The sequence below is a fragment of the Podarcis erhardii genome (genome assembly GCF_964252035.2).
Source record: "Podarcis erhardii genome assembly, chromosome: 10".
Lineage (NCBI taxonomy): Eukaryota > Metazoa > Chordata > Lepidosauria > Squamata > Lacertidae > Podarcis > Podarcis erhardii.
The window spans coordinates 17226538-17232537 of NC_138500.1; the positions used below are offsets into that span (position 1 = coordinate 17226538).

Sequence of the window (6000 nt, forward strand, 5' to 3'; positions counted from 1 at the left end):
TCCACATTCATCTGATTTTTATTTATTTTTTTAATGCAAAAACAAAACTCCTTCCAAAATACATATTTCAGTGAGTATTTTGACAGATGAACGTCCAGGAACTGCAGAATTTGGAGATGTGGAAAAATCTGTTGGATGCCTAAATCCCGAGCTGCACATTAGTCCATGAGATCCTGATAAGGCCATTTCATATAGGAATTCACAAGGACTAAATCCTTCAATTGTCCCTAGATAAACATTCTGCCTCCACATTCATATTACTTGGAAGGAAAGAACTCCATAAATGTAAACTCCTGAGGAAGTCCAGTTTGCTAAAACAAAAAAAAAAAAAAAAATTGAAACCAATAGACTTCAAAAGCACTGTGTGTGTTCCACAGAAGCGCTGGAGCTTGTACAGATCACAGCATTCAGCACCTTGAAAATCACAGCTTTCATTATTTTAATGATAGGAAAAGCCGTGTTCAAATATTCTCATTGGGTAGAAGAAATGCGGAGGAGGGTGGTGGGAAGGAAGATTGGGACCACACCGCTGGCTCTGCCCATGACCTTCACATGTAGACCCATAGACCTAAAAAAGGAGCACCTCTCTGTGTTAGTAGAGCTATGCATGCACAGATACTCCATGTGATAAGGAACCCCAACTGTGCACAGTCCCCCACCATGTGGCATTTCTGCACCATAAAGCTCTAGAAGTACAATATAGGATGCCCTTTGCAGGCCTTCAAATCTATGCAAATGGCACACAGTAATGAGGAAGGGCCAGTAGTGATGTATGGAAGTGAGAGCTAGACCATCAAGAAGGCTGATCACTGAAGAATTGATGCTTTTGAATTATGGTGCTAGAGGAGACTCTTGAGAGTCCCAAGGACTGCAAGAAGATCAAACCTCTCCATTCTTAAGGAAATCAGCCCTGAGTGCTCACTGGAAGGACAGATCCTGAAGCTGAGGCTCCAATACTTTGGCCACCTCATGAGAAGAGAAGACTCTCTGGAAAAGACCCTGATGTTGGGAAAGATGGAAGGCACAAGGAGAAGGGGACGACAGAGGATGAGATGGTTGGACAGTGTCCTCAAAGCTACCAGCATGAGTTTGACCAAACTGCGGGAGGCAGTGGAAGACAGGAGTGCCTGGCGTGCTCTGGTCCATGGGGTCAGGAAGAGTCGGACACGACTAAACAACTAAACAACAACAACAATGAGGGAGGGAACACCAATGCAGTTCCTTATAGATACAGAGAAGGTCTGAGCTAAGCTGCAATTTCTGTGGCACCCAACCAGAAAATGAAGAACTGGTCAGAGGTGAACTCCACTCAGCTTGACTCAAAACAGTTATTTATGAGCTTTCTTTTTCTAGCTCTGGAGACTTGGGTTCTTTCCCAAGCCACGCCTGGTGCTAATTGCTGAAGAGCTGCAGTTTCTTGGAGCCTAAAAACAGCTTCTGGAGGCCTTTTGCAGAACTACGATTCAGACAAAAAACAGGCAGTGTTTTTGATGGGGTCATGGATCGTGCATGTGAACAATCTTCTATCACATTCTGAGCCAGATAATAACTTCTAATTGAAGCTGTGCTCGATTTGAAATACATCCAAGCATTATGAGCTGGAGAAATTCATATTCCCAACCAGGTGACAAAGATGTTTGGCGAGATATTTCTGAGAAGAACCTGCTGGACTGTCCATTAAGAGGGATGCCGACCGAATACACAAACCAAAACACACCTCTCCTAAGAACCCGAAGGGTCCACTTTCGTCATCGATCCATTAGTACCCACATCACAGGAAAATAATTGAAAATATGTTAACGTCCGCAAATACTAAGGATTTTTTGCAAACCAAAGTTAATATGAACAACACATTCTGACCAAAGGCATACAATCTGAAGAGAAACCATTCTAACTTCCAGTGCTATAGCTACAGCCTTGTGACCCCTTCCCTCATCTTCCTCCCAAAGGCTTTGAAACAGAAATAACAGGAGGGGGCACACAGCTCGACATTGAAGGGACGTCTTGGTACAATGCAGAGGACCCACACTCAGGATCTTCACATTTATTTATTTAAACTTAAAAACAAGTGCGATTCGGACTGGGATTACAGTGCAGGATGTGGAAGAGTTAACTCTCTGTGTGCCAATATGCCATAATTTCACCCCCAGTTAAAATTGCTGAGCTGTAGGCAAGAATTCAGAGGGGAAAGGAGATCAGCCCTCATCAAGGGACAATGGGTTCTCACCAAGCACTGTGCAGAAACATACCAGAATTAGGAAAGCATTGTCGCTCAGGCAAGGCTTCAGACCAAACAGGAAGTTTTTTATAGTCCTTCCTCACCAGCTTGGGTGGGTGGAGCCAGTCCAGAACCTGAGATCACTTCATTCCCCAAATGTTCCAACCTGCAGTTCTTAAAGGTAACCACATTGGGCAACCAAACGCTGAGCCAACAGCGTTGCAGTGCTGGCACATACACCCCTCCCAATTTGCTATTTGCCACATTGGGGGGGGGCATACTGATACCTGCAAAGAGGTTGCAGAGGGGTTAAACGTGAAAAATGACTGCAAGTAAGATCATGCTTAACCCTTCCCGCACCAGCACTATGTCCCTGATCCAAATTGGAGAGAGAAATATTCCTGATTCCAGAGCTGCTTTGGCCCTTAATTATTACAGAACAAAGCCTTTATTGTTTTATTAACAAAGGTGCTTCCAGCTGGATGTGAATCATAAAAAGGGTTCTCCACATGCATGCAATTGTCAGTGTATTTCATCCAGATCAGGGGTGCCCACTTGAATAAAATATTGGTGGGAGCAGGTAAGCCCTGCCAAATCAATCACATGATGCAGTGTGCACACACCATTTGAATGGCAATGCCCATCAACTTTGGGGAGGTGCAGCTTCCTAAAAAATGTTATTGGGGGGCCAAAGATCCCTCCTATCAGTTGGCTCCTATGATCCAAATATCCAATTTCTGGGAAAAGTGGGGAGGAAGCATACTTGTTGCCAATGACCCGTTTGCAAATTCAGCACCTTGTCAATCCCTTTCTGCAACCATCCCCATTCACTCACTTGCAAATCAGATCCACTGCAAAATCAGCTGAAGTCAGGCAATTAAATTATGCTGCTTCAGCATCCAAAGTGCCCCTGTTGCATTTGCATATGCACCTGGCCTGTACACATCTCTCTGTGCGGAAGATTAAGCTGCATACAGACAATGACTCGGTGTCAAAGTGGTCCAGTCCATCTTTCTGCCAGAAGCCAGGAGTGAAAGACTGGACTGGACCACTTCTCAGTTGCCCCATTCCTTGTCTAGATGCTCATGCAGAAGGAAATAAGTTTTCCCCTTCATGATTAATAGGAGCTTGGGGGGGGGGTTGATTTGGAAATCAGCTGGAGGGCAAAGAGCTAAAAAGTCCACTGCCTTGGTGCGGCAGCCCTGATCCACTATCAGGAGTCACATCATAACTTAAGGAAATGCGGTTGGAATTTCCACACCCAGAGCTCATACATCATGCCTAGTTTGACCAAGAGACTGATTGGTAGGTTGAAGGCAACATTGGACCATAGAGGCAACACTTACAAGGCACTCTACTCCCTTATAAGTTGTAAGCACCGCTAAAAGGAATTGGAATTTAAAAACAGCATTGCTTAATGAACTGCATGCTGTGGCAGTCCTTATGAAACAGACATGATTCTGATGTATGTGTTATCTATTGCATATTTCGTTGTGTTGATGGTTTAGATCTCATTCATTGTTTCTTGGGCAATTTCACACATTGTTCAGGGGAAAACCCAGGCTTACCACCAGCCAACTGCAAGTCCCTCCCAAGTGTAATTGTCTGATTCAAGCGCTTGGTGCATTCCCACATTACATTTGTAAGTTATATCTAAACTGTAACATGTGAAGTGGTCCTAAGGGCCTTTCCATGCATAATGGGGCAGTAAACCCAGGTTTGTGACTGGGTATCCCCTGGTCAGGGAGCTGCCTTTGTGACAAGTGTAGCCAAGTGATACAAAGACTGCCCAACACATGTCTGATTCACACATTACATTTTTAGGTGTCTACCGAAAAGATGCAAATGTGCGCAATGGTCTTATGAAAAAAGCACATCCTGGGAGAGCACACCTCTCCTGCATCTCAAATTAATTTAAAGGTGTTTGCTCAGTGGAGGTTCCTGGTAGCTTGTCCTTGATGTTTTTAAGAGAGCTTTCGCCTACATAGCCCCTTTTCCAGGGCAAAAAAGATCCACAATGAACAAAAACAAAATATAGGCACAGCCACATATCAAGAAAAGGAAGCTTGGGCTACCAAAAAGAAAGAAAAGAAAACTGTTTTGTTCAACAAAAGCAAACAAACACTACATGCCCATGTATTATCTTTGGTTCTGGGTGAAGGATATTGTCTCCTTTAAACATTTCCACCCTTTCGCTCCCATTATAACTAGCATTAAGAGAAATTCTGTGCTTTCCAAAATATCATCGCCTTCTACTCACAAAGTCATCAGAGCATGTCAGGAGTGCTTTAAACGTCTGCTTCCAGTCTTTGCAGAGCGACAGTCTGGCTCACCCCCACACACTCACTTTATTATCAGCCAGTTCCACCCATGAACATTTCTTCTGTTAACCGGAAAGGCTCCCTCATAAGAAACATCCTGGCAATAGGCAACATTACATGTGGAAGGCTAAAAACTAAAAACGGATGGAGACTACTTTCAACAAAGCTCCTCTTTTATGAAAGACAGTCGGAGCGAGACATCTGTTTCAGCAACATATCAAATCCATAACATTAACCAGAGCTTTGCCAGGTCTGTGCTAGTGGCGTTCTCTCTCTGCTGCTAAGCTTTTCAGAGCCCAGGTTTTGGACTCCTAAAAAGGCGGAGCAGGCTGGGGAGCAGAGAGGCTAGTTTCCAGTTGTGCAGCTTTTCTTCCTCAAGTTTCGAAACAAAAAACCCACGCTTTAAAAAGGAGATTAACAGCCCTGTTACAACGGGAGATAAAACACCCCATCTAATAGGGTAGTTGTTATCCGTCTCCCAATGACAGACAGATAAGAAATCCTGCTGCACAGAGTCTCATTCTGTGCAAACATACCCATCGTACTTACACATATACAATTTTAAAAAAGGTATCTCCGGGAAACATCAGACTCTGGCATCCCTCCACCGTTAATTCAACGCTGAGCATCATTGCAAAGCTACAAGGCGCTCTTTGCAATACCCCTAACGCTTTGCGTTTGTTTTAATGGGAATGCTCCTGCAAATCATCCACAGTGCAAGTGCAAAAAGAAAAAAGCCCTCTTGATTTATTTATCGTTCATTGAGCCCTTACCTCAGCAGCAGAAACTGTTCACAGACCGGTCTAGGCAGTGAGGCTCTGGCTGTTTCCCAGCGGAAGCAGCAGAGCATAAGAAGCACCCAGGCAGTCTAAGCCCCGTAAGCCCTAGTCCATGGAACTAAACTCTCTCCTTGGCCCCTCCCAAAAGTCAGTGCTAAGTGAATACATATCCCTTATGTTTAAAATTGGCAGCCAGTGGTATGCATTGTCCTCAATTTATTCTAATAAGCAGCCAATGGCTAGGCTTCAGCCAAAGGTGGGGTCAGCCAGCCTGAAGGGATGCCTGTCATTCCCTAGGCACGCTCAGGAAGCCACTCATAAGAAAACCAAGACCTAAAAACCTCCGAAAATTCGCGCAAGCTGCCAAAACTGTCTTGCTCCATGCCCTTTTTTGGTTATCCTTCGCAGGGCCTCTGAAAGTAAATCCTCTGTCAGGAACAATCATAAGAAATGTTAATCTTGGAGAAAGAGGCTCTCTTGTTGAAGACAAATGGAGGGTGGTTTTTTTGTGTATATATATATATTTTAAAAAATATGAAATATATTGGAAATCGGGGGTGGGGGGAGAGAATCGGTCTCTGCATATTTACTGATGCATTCATTTTGGAGAGGAGGAGGTGGGATAAAATTAAAAGCAAGGCATTCGACGCAAACAAAATACAGCGACACTGTATTTTGGGAA

The 6000-nt window shown here is 44.1% G+C and overlaps 1 protein-coding gene across 5 annotated transcripts in view; it reads right to left on the reverse strand.

Moving 5' to 3' along the window:
* The window catches only part of CALD1 (caldesmon 1), a 190384-nt gene extending 184794 nt beyond the window's left edge, over positions 1 to 5590 (reverse strand). For 2 of the 5 annotated variants that reach the window (XM_081879742.1, XM_081879741.1), the window contains exon 1: positions 5313 to 5589. The gene's annotated coding sequence lies outside the window, so the exon portion shown is untranslated. Of the gene's footprint in view, positions 1 to 5312 lie in introns of all 5 variants that reach the window. The other 3 variants (XM_081879747.1, XM_081879746.1, XM_081879744.1) reach the window with 2 other exon arrangements.
* Between the last annotated feature and the right edge of the window lie 410 nt (positions 5591 to 6000).